Raw genomic sequence first — 17,350 nt, forward strand, 5'->3', positions numbered from 1 at the left:
TAGCTGACATATTGCATCAAAGGCTCAGGTGAAATTAATAATTTACTATGAATACTATAAATGAATAAAATGTCATTATTTACTCAGTGCCTGCATGTTAGTTTTTGCATGAAACCCACAGGTTATGAACTAAAAATTACAGGCCCAAACATTTTTTTTTAAATGCTTATGCGCTATAAGTCTTTTGAAGCCATATAATAACATTGTGAGAAACACACAGAAATGTAGATTGTTATACATGAAGCTTTCTTATTCTCGATTATCATATAGCCAAACTGGCATATAGGGCATATATACACACACACACACACACACACACACACACACACACACACACACACATATATATATATATATATTAAAAAATACATATTTACATCTTCCACAATTATATATTATACATATTATTATACATATCTAATTACTAGACTGGAGTAACGGCTGCTGAAAATTCAGCTAATATAATTTTTTCCAATATTATTGTTTTACTGTATTTTTGATTGAATAAATGCAGCTTTTGTGAGTATAAGAGACTTCTTTCAACATCATGAAAAAATCTTACCAATCCCAATTTTCTTTTTTAGCAGTAATGAATACACACACAAAAGTTAAAGTAAAAATCTTCTATATCAAGAATCGTAAAAATGGCATGCAATTAGAAAATGCAGCTCAGAATCGTTTCAGATGGAGTACATCATGACGCTGCTGTAACATGTCAAGTTAATGGTCCGAATATGCTTCACTTTTAAACTTATATGATCAAAGGTGTCCTGTTTTCTAGCTAATGCGTGCACAGTCGTACTGTTTGAGTGAAAAAATCCCCCCATGTTTATTTGTGGCACTTGTGGCCTCAGCCCACAGATTCAGAGCTGCCATGCCCACTCACCCAGAGCTTTCTCATTCTGAGAGAGAGCGTTCGTGACCCACCTACGTCAGATTCATGATCAGCCAGTCGTAGGCCATTCTAAAAGCAACCTGATGGCCATAAACCATCTCTGACATACAGTAATGCTTCCAAGGTCAACTAGTTACGAAACCCGAAGATTAGAGTCCCACATGAGACAAGCTTTGGGCCACACATGGACATAGGGAAGTTTTCACACCATGCAGATAAATGTGATATGAATTTAACATGCAAAGCATACGGTAAGCATACAGTTCCAAATTCTGATCCATCTGCACAAAATATCCCACAAGATGAAATGCAGTTGTTTTGAAAATGAGCAAAGTAGTTCATACGACTAGTGCGTAATATTGCAAGTCTTCTGAAGACATACTGTATGATTGTTCTGTGTGAGGAAGAGAGCCAATTTTCTGTTGATATTCACGATAAGAATTAATGTTAAATTGATGTTTGGTCATATGGCATGCAATGGCCTTTGGCTTCACAACACTGTTGTCCTTTTTAAAGCTTTAGTGGAGGTGATTGAGTGAATAACAGCTTACATTTTTCACACAAAAATATATGGTTTCAGAAGACTTTAGTGCCCATATCATACAGAAAAATGGTCCTTTATGGCTTCTTTTTGGAGCTTTACCAGCTTAATCACTATGAACTATCATTGTATGTTTAAAAAACTTCAAATACTCTCCTTTTTTGTGATCCACATTAAAAAACTGTATACAGGCTTGAAACAAAATGAATGTGATTAAATATGGAAGACCATTTCTGCCATGGAATAAAAGAATAGAAAAGGTAATTGCGTCTTTTTATTTCACAATTCTGTTTTTTCCCCCGCATTTCTCAGAATAAAAGTCAGAATTGTGAGATATAAACTCACAATAGAGAGAAAAAGGTCAGAAATGTGAGATAAAAAGTTGAATTACATTTCTTAATTTTTTATTCTGTGGCAGAAACATAAAAACAAATTGATTGATGTAAACTCAGAATTCAGAGGAAAAAAGTCAGAATTGCAAGTTTATATCCAGCAGTTCTGTTTATATATTGCAATTTTGAGAAAAAAGAGAAACAAAGTGCGAATCGGAGATATAAATTCAGAATTGTGAGAAAAAGTCAGAATTGTGAGATAAAAAGTTGCAGTTACCTTTTTCCTTTTTTTTTATTCCATGGCGCAAATGGGCTTCCATAATTAAATAATCAGTAAAAACTGTAAAATAACATTTCTTTAGTTCTTATTTTTTTCTAACTGCCATTTTGCCATGTAAATGCATTATGATACAGCAGGATAAATGAACAAATACATTGTGTGTATGTGCATGTTAACATATCGAGTGACGTTACATACTGTAGATGTAAATTAGTTTTTATGCACACACACAAACACACAAACAAACACACCTTTACATACAGACATATGCAAACAAAGAAAGAGGGAAAGAGAGATAGTAAAAGAGAGAGAGAGAGAGCTGGTCACAGTGGAAACTCTGACTCATCTGCTCCTGCTACTTGGAGCCCAAATCAATTTACCATTGAGTCATCACAGGACTTCCTCTCTCTCTCATTCGGGTTCTTTCTCACTCTTTCTCTTTCTGTTGTCAGCTGAACATGCATTGAGGTTACAGCGATGTTTTCCTGTGTGCTCCAGGGCACATTTTTACGCAGTCAAATGCATCATAGCTGCTTGAGTAATTATGGTAGCACCAGCAGGTTTTATAGCGTTCAGAAACACGACAGAAACGGTCTTCGCTTCTCTGAGCACACGCTGAATCTCATGCAGCAAGGCTCCCTGATAAAACCACTGTATATGGATGAGACTACAAAGAAAAAGTCCTGATAATACAGCATCATTACATGCAAAAGATTTCAAACCATGAGGGGTGAATTTACAAACAGTAAATGATAGCAATTTTCACAAACCACTAACAATCCAGTTGTAAAGGACCGTGCACATTTTTTAATATTTATCATTAGTCATTGTCATTCTTTTTAGTACAAACATGCCTCATTTTTATGCAAATTATTATAGTGCTTTATTCATATAAACCCAGCACAATTTGCCTGGTGCAGTTAACTTTGCATTATTACTGGATGTACAGAATATATCAAAGATGTTTGTGTACATTTTCTATTGCTCACAGCAGCAGCAATACATCAAACAATGTATTATATAGTGTATATAATTATTTAGTATTATATAGGGTGCCAGGGTTATTGTAGTTAACAATAAAAAAAAACTTTTCTCCCTACTTGAAATAAAATAAATGTTAACTGAAATCAAATAAAATATAAAAATGCAAAGACAACATTTCTCATTTTTAACAACTTCCCTTATTTGTTGATTTATTTATTTTTATATATCTACATATATATCTATATTTTATATTTTATATATTTATATTTTTTCATTCTATCTGGGGATTTTTTCCCCCACCATGGTGTACCACCAGCCTACAAAAAAAAAAAAAAATGCTTGTAAATCTCTCATTATGCTATATTATTTACAAATATTGGATTTAATCTTTGGATTCAAACTTGTTTTTGGGTGAAAATTACCAAAATTATTCACAAATAAAAAAAATTTCACTCAAAAACTGTGGCGCTTAAGCTTAGATCAATGAGGCCTACGATCAATCAGTTCCAAAAGGAAATACAAAACTTGTGTTCGTTTAAAAAAAATGTGGTGATAATATAGCATAATGAGAGATTGACAAGCAATTTCCAAAAGGCCGGTCATTTTTAAAAGGCAACACAAAATTACATAAATGATTTTCAGCACAGCACAAAGGTTAACTTGAAGTGCTAAACTAACTAAAACTAATAAAATACAAATTAATAAAAACTTAAAGACGTTTAAACAAAAACTAACTCAAATGACAAAAGCACACAACAAAATTACTAAACCTATTATGAAAGTGAAAACATAAAATTTTCCTAATGGTTAGAGAGTCGGACTCGTAACCCAAAGGTTGCGGGTTTGAGTCTCGTACCGGCAGGGATTGTAGGTGGGGGGAGTGAATGTACAGCGCTCTCTCCCACCTTCAATACCACGACTGAGGTGCCCTTGAGCAAGGCACTGAACCCCCAACTGCTCCCCGGGCGCCGCAGTAAAAAAATGGCTGCCCACTGTTCCGGGTGTGTGTTCAAGGTGTGTGTGTGTTCACTGCTGTGTGTGTGCACTTTGGATGGGTTAAATGCAGAGCACTAATTCTGAGAATGGTTCACCATACTTGGCCACATGTCATGTCACTTTCACTTAAATACATATAGAAAAAATCTAATTAGAATAGTATATAAATGATACTAAAACAACACTTTAGTCTAGTCTGCAAACTTTCTGCCTTTTTAAAAAGCCAATTTAGGCGTCTAGATCGCAATAAGAGAGAAGTACAGTACCAATAGTGTTTACCAGATAAAGTTAGTCTGCTGCATCCTCCATGACACATGCAAATTCATGCACACTTCATTCTACATGCACAGCATGTCTTAAATATGCACAAACTCCACAATGGTTTCTCAAACACTCTCGTGAAGACCCTCCAAACCACAGGGGAATATGAAGAGGAGAACCTCAGTGACCCCATAATGCAATGCACCGCTTGCCAATGCGAAGCAGATGATGGCGTGGAGCCTCAGCCATTAAAGACCACAGAGCCTGAGGCCAACACACAAAGACCTCCAACCACTGACCAGCCCAACAGATTAGCCTGTTGCTCACGCTTCCATAAATCACATGAGACAACTTATATTCTCTGGATGGAAAGAGAGACAAAGACAGGCGGATGGAATCATTTTAAAGTTGCATGCAGCCTGAAAGCTCTTCTCACATGTCTCAGCTGGAATCCAATTTGATGCAGACTGTTATTGCTGCTGGTGACCTGAACCAGAAAGCAGAACAGTGTTTAATGAGGGTGTGCGATTTTGTGGTTTAGCACTTAGGTTGACATTTCCTTGAAGATGTCAACACTCTGTTTACTGTGCTAAAGAGCATCTTGTGATTTATTTATGATGGATACCAGAGCAGCTGTCTTTATAAAGAGTCAATTTCTTAAAGAATGTATAATTTTATTCAGCAAGGACACATTCAATTCATCAAACGTGACAGTAAAGACATTTATGTTACAAAAAAATTATATTTCAAATAAATTGAACTTTCTATTCATTAAAGAATCACCATTTCCACAAATGCATCAGCACAATGGTTTTTAACATTGATAATAATAAGAAATGTTTCTTGAGCAGCAAATCAGCATATTAGAATGTTTCAATGGAAAACAATGCCAGTTTTCTGTCTTTTGAACCTGTATTGAGCATGTATTACTGCTTTAATCAGGATTTATACAGTTACTTCTCCCAAAAATGAAAATTCTGTCATGATTTACTCACACTCATGTTGTTCCAAACCCATATGATTTTTTTCTGAGGAGCATAATAGTAATTTTCGTAATGCTCACATTTAAACATAGCGCCTCTAGACACACTGTGGCACATTAGTGATGTGAAACATCATAGTTTCCTATATATCTTGTTACTGATCATGATGTAATGTGCTAGACTGTTTTAAATTAACTGCAAGCATGAATTAGATTTGAGAGCTTGTCTGTGCACAAAGCTATCAAATTACTTAAGAAGACTGAATATAATGCAGTTGTTGGTGTTTTTTGAGATTGAAAGTTTAAATCACCACTTTCATTAAGAAAAAGAGCAGCTCAGACATTCTACAAAATATCTGCTTTTATGTTCCACAGAAGAAAGTTGCACATTTTGGAAGAAGCTGCTTTTAATTTGTGCAAATAATCCTTTAAAGGGGTCATATGATGCGATTTCAAGTTTTCCTTTCGCTTTACACTTCATATCCAACATATTTATGCAAAAACATGACTACTGACTTAATAAAACTAACTGTGCTGAACTCTTTATAATGCAATAACCATGCAACAGTCACGTGTGAGTAATGTATGCGAGAATGGTAAAAGCACTCAAACTTTTCAGCATGCACTGAAAGTTTTGACACGTCCGTCTAGCCGAGAGACAGAAAGAAGGAAATACATTGAAAAATGAATCTCTGAGACTTCCTCTGGTGCTGGAGCGGGTTGCCACGACCACCCTGATGCCTGCTGTATTTGTCTCGTTTATCTAGACATGATGTAACACTGAGCTCAGAGTTAGAAACCCACCTATTGGCCGCCACACAACAGCCTTAAGGGATGGAGGGGGGGGAAAGTAGCAAAACATCACCTCAACTGGTTGCAATAAATCTGGAGTCTTTCTTTGGGTGTGCTCCAGTCATGTAAAAGCCGTTTAAATCACCATCCTTCCTGTCATATTACTCACCCTTGACTGCCGTACGCTAAATTACATTTGGGCTTGAATTCCAGCCCTCTCACTGCGGGCGGCTTAATGAGTGAATAGGAATTTATCCGCTCTCTGAGGCCGTGCCAGGTTGATTTCTCCATCTTACAGAACGGGCGGAGTGACCTTCTGTGCCAGGTTTCAGAAGAGAGACAAGTCGAATCAAATTCCTTTTGCCTAATTCAGGCACAATGAAGGGATTGTGGTGGGCAGTGTCTTTGCACGTGTCGGCTGAGGGACAGCGTTACCTGCGAGGGCCGATTAACCTCAGCTCCACACCTGCTGCGTCGCTCACATTCACTCTCAAAGAGAGGTCAGAGGTCACATTCCAAGTCTGAATTCTTGACCTCTTCAATTAATGCTCATATATTTAATTTGGTGTCCAACACAAGCCCTAGAATCTTTAGAAGCAGCTGCAGTTGCATTTGTTATTGTGATGTTTTCATGAATTAATATTCTTCGCATAGCACTTGCTTTCTAATTCAAGAAAACACACTAAAGCAATATGAAATTCATGTACAAACTGTATTCAGGATTATATATAATAATTATATATAATTATTATTATTATTATTAGTGCATCAGTGCAATTCATTCCTTGGTAATCAAAAACACAATCTTGATGTTGCAAGATACCAGTGTTATTTTAGTATCATTGAGATATTGTAGTATTATTTTTATTAAAGGGGTCATATGATGTTGCTAAAAAGAACATTATTTTGTGTATTTGGTGTAATGAAATGTGTTTATGCTCAGAGAGAAAGGACAAATTGAAATCGCATCATATGACCCCTTTAATATTTTGAATTGGTTTTTATTTTTAGATTTTTTTTAAATTATTATTATAGTGAAAGTGTCAATTTACTTTTTGCATTTTGTATTATTATTATTATTTTATTATTATTATTGTGGCTATATTTTATTTTATTTTTTTCAGTTTTAGTTATTTTAGTGCATCAAGTTAAACTAACTAAAAATGAGAGATGTTCCCTTGGCAACTAGATAACAAAAGGTTTTTTAATATTTTATTTCAGTTAATGTTTATTTGATTTCAAGTAACATTTATGGTGCGAGTTTTAGTTTTCTTTAACTATAATAACCCTGCAAGCTACAAGTTTAGAGCCACAGAAACGCAAGTTTACTCAAGTTAAATGGTGCTGTTAGGCACAAAGTGAGGCTGGAGTGCCTAAAACTTCCTTAATGCTAAAATTCACAGTAACACACTGGTCCAAGAGGCATAATCACATATATAAAATGGTTTTGGTTCAGCAAAAGACAACATTTAAACAATTTTTAACATACATTTTCTGAAGAAAATTTAAATTTTGCCTGACTGTGCAATACAAACCACCACAATGCAAGACTTCAATGGGATTTTGTGGACAGTCGTATTGTTCAGCAGTCACAGATGTTCATATATTGGTTACTTTCAAATGTAGCTCAACCAGTCAGAATTTAGAGCTGGAACTATGTGTTTCATAATCAGTGTTGGGGAGTAACTAGTTACATGTAACGGCGTTACGTAATTTAATGACAAAATAAATGTAACTGCAATTTGTTACAGTTACTGAGAAAATAAATGTGTAACTGGCAGCCAGCGATTTGCCCCGCTATTTTAATATTGTTATTGTATAATTGCCTGCCGAATGTGCTAAAGCGATTATTTCCGAATCATTAATCGGTTAGTCGTGACTGGCAATGCTTCGGCTCGGTTTGGATCAGAGTAATCAATGCGAGAGAGAGAATGGACATTTCCAAAGTAACCTTCCCAACACTGTTCATAATGTAAATTTACAACAGTCCTAAAGTTTTGCAACAGATGTTAGCACTGATGGTAAGTTCATGAATTTCCACTACTGTGTCTCAAACCAACAACTTTACCAGTCCAGATCTTTAACCATTAAGCCACAGCTCTCTGAATTCAATTTGAATGTGTATCAGTATAGGCAAATCAGATCCTTCCGAGGAATCTGTAGGATGGCGGCCAGATACACAAACAGTTCCATCCACATTCCGTGATGTTGGTTTGTCTCTCATTTTTCTTTGGGGGTCAGTCACTCTCCCTGACTCACAAACCACAGAATCTAGCAGGAATCAATTAGCAGGCTGCAGTGTAAACACTGAAGGGACATAACATGGAAAACAGGAGTTTTCTTGGTCTTTTGAACTGAAAGAGCTTGCTGATTTACAGTTAATTATCATTAATTTATAATTATCATTAACTGACTTGGCATGGCAAGAATGTATAGTATAGTCATACTTTTACCTTTAGATTCAGTGATTCGTTCATGTCATATTCATTACAGAAATAATTCACCCAAAAATTAAAAATAAAACCATTCAAACTCTGTTACTTGAATTAAAACAAATGTGGACTGAAAAACAATTTTTAAATAAAAAAATGTAACTTATTTCAGCTAGTTGCCATGCAAGACATAATTTATAATTTTCTATTAGTTTAACTTTAAGTATTAAAATAACTGAAGCTGAAATAGAAATTAATAAGAACTATACAGAAATATATATATTTTTAAATTAATCAAAATAACAAAAACACTACAAAATAAAATTAAAAAATGTAACTAAAACGTAACTGAGAATGGAAAATATAAAAACTAATTCAACATATTAATTAAAATTATTATAATATATCAATGATACTAAAGTATGCTGATTGTTGCACAACACTGATTGGTAATATTCACAATGCACAACGTCCAGTGAAACTAAAAAACAAAAAAGAAGCAAAATATGACTATATTTTAAATATAGTTATGAAATATGTAATAATCAACAGTGGTTTAGGAATTATCTGAAATGTAGGAGAAACAAACATTATTAATATGAATATTAATTATGTGGGTGACATAGTCAGACCTGATTGGCTAAATGTTGTCGGTTATAATGCCAGTAATAATTTTTTATTTTTTTTGTCATTTTACTTTTATATATCTATTAAGTGAACTCAGGGGTTGTGTTAAAAATACTGCAGCAAAAATGCTTTTTCTCTTTTCTAAGGATCAGATTGAAAGTGTAAAATGGTTGTGTAAAACTAAATACTAAATTTCGGGAGGCAAAACTCACTTTATAAGTGGACTTCAGGGGGAAAAGTATCAAAATGCTATTAAAGAGCAGAATATGACCCCATTAACCACTGCAGGTCTGACAGGAGCTTCATCGTACCAGAGCCCAGTGGCGCCTGCAGGTGTACGGCTGTACGCACTGTGGGTACCATGAGCGCTCAGACTGACCTGAGATTTGCCCCGCAAACATTTCAGCAGTTATTATAGGTCTGTGTGTCCCGTATTTCTGTCGACTGAACCCATGCCGTTGATTATGAATTTATCAGTCTTTTGCATGCCAAAAAATATAAGCAGCTATACAATTATAGGACAAAGTTTATGTCATTATAATTTGTGTTTTATTTTTTAATTGTACAGATTTATAAAATAAAACGCAAATTCTAATCGGGCATGTTTTAGGCTTTTTATTATTTTTTATATTTTAAACATCCATCAATTAGGTGCCTTTAGAGAGAAATGCATCTTTAGGGATTACATAATGAAATAGTTTATATTTTGAATTATTTCATTTTAAAGTCGCTGAGTTTAAGTTCATCATTGTGAAGCGCTCCTGCTCAAAACCAAGACGGCAGAAAGCATTTGTTTTCTTTATTTTATAAAAGCACAACGTTTTGTTGATATTGTGAGTGCACACACTTCAGCTTCCACTCTCTGCACAAACTATTGGATATGCGTCTAACAGCGCGCATTTATGTAGGGTAAACATTTAAACTAACATTGTGATATGCTTGAACTGTTTTATATCTATAGATTTTATTTTAGGCAAGTCGTGATGATTTGAGAAGGCTAAATTGATCAAATGGCTATGATCAAAACAAAAAAGCGTACATTTAAGGAAACAAAAAATGCTCCAAACATTTTTCTAAATTAACTTTATAAAAAAACAAAACGAAATATAATCACTTTTCCATTACATACAAAACTGAACTATTTTAATAGCTGAAACAGTAGTATAAGCTTTTTTGGGAAAAGGGGAAAAAATAACCCCCCCCCTGCCCCTCCGATCCCCTCCCCTCCCAAAAAAAACTGTGCATACCCTCGGAAGAAATCCTGCAGGCGCCCCTGCCAGAGCCTATAGAACATAAAGCCCCTGCGGAGCAGCACAAGATTCGTTATCTAGACAGATGAGCAATGGACGGAGCGCAAATACATCATAAAGAACTGGAACCCAAAGTGAAAGACTTTCCATTTATGTGCTGTTAATGGATGGCTCATCATTGTGGCGTGTCGTGGTTTGGCTGACCCTCTACTGGACGGTTACACCCTCGCTTCATTTTAGACACTCTGCAAAATAATAAGCAGCACATAGTAAATCAATGATATCTAAATCTTCACATTGTTCTACTGTAATAGCAGGGTATGCAATATTCGCCCTCAATATCTGATGTTCATATGAGCTTTCAAGACATCATAAGTAATTAATGGTGTTTGCTAAGACAAGCATCACTATTATTATTGCTTACACTAGTACAAAGGCTTAGGGACCTGAACAAACCCCTGAATTCACGTATTAAACTTCGGTGTATAACTCATGCAGTGTGTTTAGGAGTGATGCTATACTTTTCTAGCTGCACAATAAAAATGGGTGAAAAACAAGTCATGACAGGAATGCATGGCCAAAGGTGCCACTTTTCACTTTTTTGTCATAGATTTAGTCATACTTTTGATGAAAATTTCCTTTAGATTTAGTCAGTGTTTTCTCATGTCATATTCATTAAAAGAATAGTTCTTCACCCAAAAATGAACATTTGCTGAAAATGTACTCACCCTCTGGTCATTCGAGATGTAGATGAGTTTGTTTCTTCATCAGAACAGATTTGGAGAAATGTAGCATCATATCACTTGTTCAGCAATGGATCCTCAGCAGTGAATGGGTGCCGTCAGAGTCCAAACAGCTGATAAAAACATCACAATAATCGACAAGTAATCCACACTCCAGTCCATCAAATCCAAAGTTCTGTCATGAAAATCTAGATGGCGCAGACCGAGTCTAACTCAATCTGACATAATGACACCATTATTCACATGGCGGAGCTGATTGGTTTCTTTTCATATCAGCAACCAATGAACTTGCTGCTTAACATTCAAACACTCAGCTAGTAGTTGCTGTAGCAGTTGCAGCGCGCTTCAGAAACCCTCCACCTTCCCCAGCTCCACCTGTATAGATCTGATACGAGGTAATTTTATGCATGTTGCATATGGGGGTTATTTCATATGTTATATGTGCAGCAGCATTATTTCTTACATGCTCACAGCAGCATGTTGTGGATGTACTGGCAGTAGCAAGTCTCTGTACTTGCTCTGCCGCAGCAGCAGCAGCATAGCAGATCTATTCCACCAAGACTAAACACATTAACATTCTCATGTACATTACTATACTAAACTCCCTGAGAGTTGTCATGACAGAATTAACATTTGTGAAGCAAAAAGCTGCATATAATTCATCAAGATTCTGTTGAACTGTTGCTTCTGGCCAAAATAGGAGTCCATAACACTTTTTCCAGTAAAAATAAATAAATACATAAATCCCTCCCCTGTTGTCCTCTCACATCAAAATTCACGAACATATTTGTTTAGAACGGTTTTGGCTTGTAAACGGCGATTGATCTGTGCATATTTCTCCTGATTCAGATGGGATGACTTTCTCACTGGAGGAAGTGTTATTATGGATTATGGCCAGAACCAATGGTTTGAAGTTAAGACGCTTGATGGATTTATTACAAACATGCAGCTTTTGGCTTACTTGTGGATTATTGTGATGTTTCTGTCAGGACCACTATCGTCAAAGATGATTGACAATTAGCATACAGTTTGGATTGGCGGTATGGTTCCGTTCTGGGCAAGAACTCCCTGTGCATCCATGCAGCCTAGCATGGATGAGAGCAGGGAGAGCAGCGATAACCCCCCCAGGCTAAACAGAACAGAACCAACATAAATGTATTGCAGATATCGTTAAAGTTCAATAATGTTATGTACACATTTTAGAGTTAGTCTGATTCAAGGAGAATCAGAAGGCTGAATCCTAACTGACAGAGGAGGAGTTGGGGATGGAGGAGGGTAATTAGCTATTGAGCAATGCGAAAACTGCTGATACTACTGCGGGACCTTATATATGAATACTTAGATAGGTGTCGTATTCCCATAGGTTGATGGGGATCAGCTGAGAGTCAGCTGATGCGAGCTTGACTAACGTGACCTGCCAGAACTGACGCTACGCTAGATTTTTATCAGCTGTTTGGACTCTCATTCTGACGGCACCCATTCACTGCAGAGGATCCATTGCTGAGCAAGTGATGGAATGCTACATTTCTCCAAATCTGATCCAATAAAGAAACAAACTCATCTACATGATTGCCTGAGGATAAGTAAAGTTTAAGCAAATTTTCCTTTTTGGGTGAACTATTCTCTTAATTGTAGTAAATTTTGCTAGGGTTTTACAATTGCTTAGTAAAACCCTAGCAACCACCCACAACATCCTTGCACACACAAACACCACTCACATTTTATTCAGAAAATGTAAAACTCATGTACAGCATGTTGTATATGTAAAGCTGTGAGCATGTACCTCATTCCTGTCTTTCAAAGCCTTGTCTGCTTTGCATATCTGAAAACAAACACAGACAAACATTCTCCCTCATTTATCATCAACTTCCTCAAAACCCTTCTGGGTCAACAGACTGTTTATGACACTTTCAAAGGAGGCCTTGTGAATTTCAATGGAATTTGATCTGAGAGCATGCATACATCTGCTCACATGGCTTTATTAGATTTACTCACTGTTTGACAATACACTCTCACAATTTATTCCCAACAGCACTTGCGAATCGTACAAGGATGCGTGCCAGACAGAGCATGCCTAAACTATGTTATAGAAGTGCACCTAATTAAGGTTTCGTTCTAGAGGACTGGTTTGATTTACTGCAGCATCTCGAAACTAAAAGCATTCAGTTCATATGCGTGAGAGAGAGAGAGAGAGAGAGAGAGAGAGAGAGAGAGAGTTATGGAAAAGTAGACAGGTGTAACTTCCTGTTTTCAGTGGTTGAGCTGAGTTCATAAGTCAAAACTCAAATGATGAGTTATGTTTAAAAAGCTAATGTTTAACATAAGAATAGCCTAGCAGGAAAAATGACTTAAATGTAACAAACGTCTGTATTCGGGTTTCCTTACAGCATGACAGAATTATTTTTTATTATTTTTGTACACAAATGTAGCATAAATGTTAAGAAAACTAAATAAGCATTAACCTATTTATTTATTTATTTGATGCAGAAGTACTGTTAATATACGTAAAAAATTGCCTGGTTATTGATTGATTTATTGATTAATTGATTGATTGACTGATTTCAAAATGTAAAAACAAACAACAAATAAATAGCAAAAGAAAATACAAGTAATATATGTAAAAACTGAGAAAATTAAATGAGCTTAAACATTTAACCTTGCTGTCAAAGGTATTGTAAGAAATAATCATCAAACAGATATGGGTCAAAGACATTAAGATGTCCGCATCAAAAGAAATTTACAAAAGTGATTTTATGTCCATAGAAAGCACATTAAATGTAAGTAAAGTGTCTACTTTTAAGGTTTCAAATAAGTTTTTGGAGAATAGAATGTCAAAATTTGGTTGAAATAATGTTGCATTGTCATTCAGTATAACACAATATTTATGTAAAAATTCAAATAACATGCTTATTCTGCCGTGTACATATTAAAATATATCAAAGAATAAGGGAGCATATTAAATTTGTGTTTTAAATGAGTAAAAAATTCTTACTGACAAATGGGCAAAACCTAGGATAGCGGCAAATTTTAAAAGTGTGAAATTAGAACTAATTAGTATTTGGGGTGAAAGTAATTAGTCTTTTAATGTGTCATAAATTGATTTTTGTTGTAAATATGCCTGACAGGATTGTTACACTTAATGACATTTTAATGGGTCTCTTCTGTAATGGGTCTCTTCTCTTCTCTTCCACATATTGTTTTTATGCTTAAAGGGGTCATATGATGCTATTTTAAAAATCATTATTTTGTGTATTTGGTGTAACAGAATATGTTGACATGCTTTAATGTTCAAAAAACACATTATTTTTAAAATACTGTACATTATTGTAGGTCCTCTATGCCCCGCCTCTCTCAAACAGGTCGTTTTCAACAAAGCCCCCTCCTTTGACAAGCGCAGTCTGCTCTGATTGGCCAGCTGACCCAGTGCATTGTGATTGGCCGAACACCACAAGCATGCATTTTCTAAACAAGCAAGCACCTTACCATAATTGCGAGCTTCAGCTTTCAAAGTAAATATCAAGATCAAGTTAATAATGTTGTTAATTTTACCATCAGGTCAAGCCCGAAAGGGCAACAGAGTCCCGTGACAGACACAGTGATGATGCAGTACACAAGCCACACACACACATGCAACACACACACACACACACACACACATTAACTATGTGTGTGTGTGTGTGTATGTTGCAATAACTATAATTCCAACCCTTGGTCCGAAACTAGCATGTCTCTGCTAAACCTGCAACCGTACCCATAAAAACAGCAATATTTTAAATCAAATTATAGAAAAAAACAGGGTTTTAAACTATATTCTAGCGTTGCAGTGTTGCAAAAGTTTGCAAGCCTCATATGATATAGATGCAACAAAACAGCTCATATAATATTTAGCTTGACCTCCCGAGGTAGACGATCAACATTTTCTGAAGGTTAAATACCTCCATTCACTGATGCTTGGCTGAAAAAGAGCATTTCAGACACTGCTTTGTACCCCATTTGTGGAAAGTGCAAGAGAAAGAAACAAAGAAGAAAAAATAAAGCTCCATCTCCATGCAAGCTGATTCACAACTTTCCATTACTGTTGTGTCAAATCTTTTTTTCTCCCTCTCAGCTCGGTCTGTGTGTGTCTCATGGACCATTGTGTTGCCGTGTTCATGGAACTGATGGGAACAGAACAAGCAGTCTGTCATTTACTCATGACTCATCGAGGTTGATGCCTCCGCTACATCGGTTCCTGAGGATGCACAGCAAGCAACCCAGGCAATCAATCATATTTTAATACAAAATAGCCCCATTTTCAACGAGACACATCGCTATCAGAGAGAGGACCTAATTAGATAGGTGCAGAAACAGCATAATCCTGCAGAGAACGATCATTACCAACATGGCGAAAAGCGTTAACCCAATGATGGATGGCGGCTGATATCTGAGCCGTTCGGAGAGTAACTGCTACAACGCCAGCAGACCAGACGCGTACCAAAGTGCGGCAACTAGAAAAGGAAGCCATTATGATATACTTTTCAGAGGAGTTGTTGAATATCCCTGGATAACACGACTAAATCTGTACTGACAATACTTCCTGTGCTTCGCTTCAGAAATTAGGCTGCATCAATATCAGGCTTGTAAATCCTGTTTAGCATACCGGTGGCAGGTTTTGCATACGGGCTGCATTACTGTCGCCTTACTGAATGGTATTATCGTGATTGACCGCGAGGTTGGGGAACAAAAGGGTGACTCGCACGCCGAGTGTGGTTATTATTTCTCTTTATATGTGTACGGGCATCAGTGATTAGTATGAGCACTGTCATGCATCTAGTAACGGGTGAAAAACGGTTAGTGCATGGCAAGGTTATTATGGTTAAAGGAATAGTTAACCCAAAAATTTAAATTTGCTGAAAATTGACCCACCCATGATGTAGATATTTCTTCTTTGGAACAGATTTGGAGAAATTTAGCATTGTATCACTTGCTCACCAATATATCCTCTGGAGTGAATGGGTGCCGTCAGAATAAGAGTCCAAACAGCTGATAAAAACATCACAATAATCCACAAATAAGAAACATATCCATCAATAAAGCATTTCACTTTCAAACCATTGGTTCCAGCTAAAATATGGATCCTCTATCCATAATATTGCTTTTGTCCATTGAAAAAGTCGTCTTGTCTGAATCAGGAGAGAAAAATGCACAGATCAATCACGGTTTACAAGCAAACAGCATTATTATGGATAATGGACTCATATTTTGGCTAGAAGCTACGGTTTAAAGTTAAAAACATCTTGATGAATTTGATACAGCTTTTTGCTTCACACAATGCCAATTGATGGACTGGAGTGGTGTGGATTACTTGTGGATTATTGTGATGTTTGTATCAGATGTTTGGACTCTCATTCTGACGGCACCCATTCACTGCAGAGGATCCATTGCTGAACAAGTGATAGAATGCTAAATTACTCCATATCTGTTCCAAAAAAGACACAAACTCTTCTACACCTTGGATGGCCAGAGGGCGAGTAAATTCTCAGCAAATTCTTTTTTAGGGAAATTTTTTCTAAAGCGAAAAGTAAAAAAAAAAAAAAAAAAAAAAAAACTTTTATGACTTAAAAAAATTATAATAAATTGCCAAGGCAACATTTTAATTTTGTTTAACTTGATGTACCAAAAGAACTGAAAATCAAATAAAAGAACTTTAACTAAAATTAAAATGAAAACAGAAAATATTAAATAAAAACGAAGTAAAAAATATTAATAAACTAATGATACTAAAATAACAGCCTCTAGGGACATGCAAACATTGTTGAAGTGTGTGCGTGTGTGTGCGTGAGCCGTCACATGAGGGAATGGACATCACAGCGGAAGGACACACACACACACACACACACACATATGCCGTGACAGATTGTTGCCATGAAAGCATCGCTGTCCCTTAGATCATTTTCAGCCTCTCAGTCAAAAACAGACGGGAGAGGAAGAGGTAGTAAAAGCAGGAAGAGAACTGTTTTCTTGTTTTAAGAAAACAAAAATAACGACTTTATTCCACATTTTCGTTTCTACTGCGTCACGTCATCACGCCAGATGTGGGTCAGCGCCACCACACGCTCGCGTCATGGTACTGTCGTGAACGCGCGTCCAAAGTGACGCAGTAGAGACAAAAATGTGGAATAAAGTCGTTATTTTTGTTTTCTTTGCGCAAAAAAGTATTCTCGTAGCTTCGTAACTTTACAGTTGAACCACTGAT

At 36.1% G+C, this 17,350-nt stretch overlaps 1 long non-coding RNA gene across 1 annotated transcript in view; it reads right to left on the reverse strand.

Moving 5' to 3' along the window:
* Positions 1 to 739: 739 nt before the first annotated feature.
* The window catches only part of LOC107697099 (uncharacterized), a 22,883-nt gene continuing 6,272 nt past the window's right edge, over positions 740 to 17,350 (reverse strand). The window contains exons 2-3 of the long non-coding RNA XR_001635156.1: positions 11,703 to 11,711; positions 740 to 750 (exon numbers count right to left, since the gene is read on the reverse strand). This is a non-coding gene — a long non-coding RNA (uncharacterized LOC107697099). The remainder of the gene's footprint in view (positions 751 to 11,702; positions 11,712 to 17,350) is intronic.

Source organism: Sinocyclocheilus anshuiensis, unplaced genomic scaffold, assembly GCF_001515605.1.
Source record: "Sinocyclocheilus anshuiensis isolate Anshui unplaced genomic scaffold, SAMN03320099.WGS_v1.1 scaffold38, whole genome shotgun sequence".
Taxonomy (NCBI): domain Eukaryota; kingdom Metazoa; phylum Chordata; class Actinopteri; order Cypriniformes; family Cyprinidae; genus Sinocyclocheilus; species Sinocyclocheilus anshuiensis.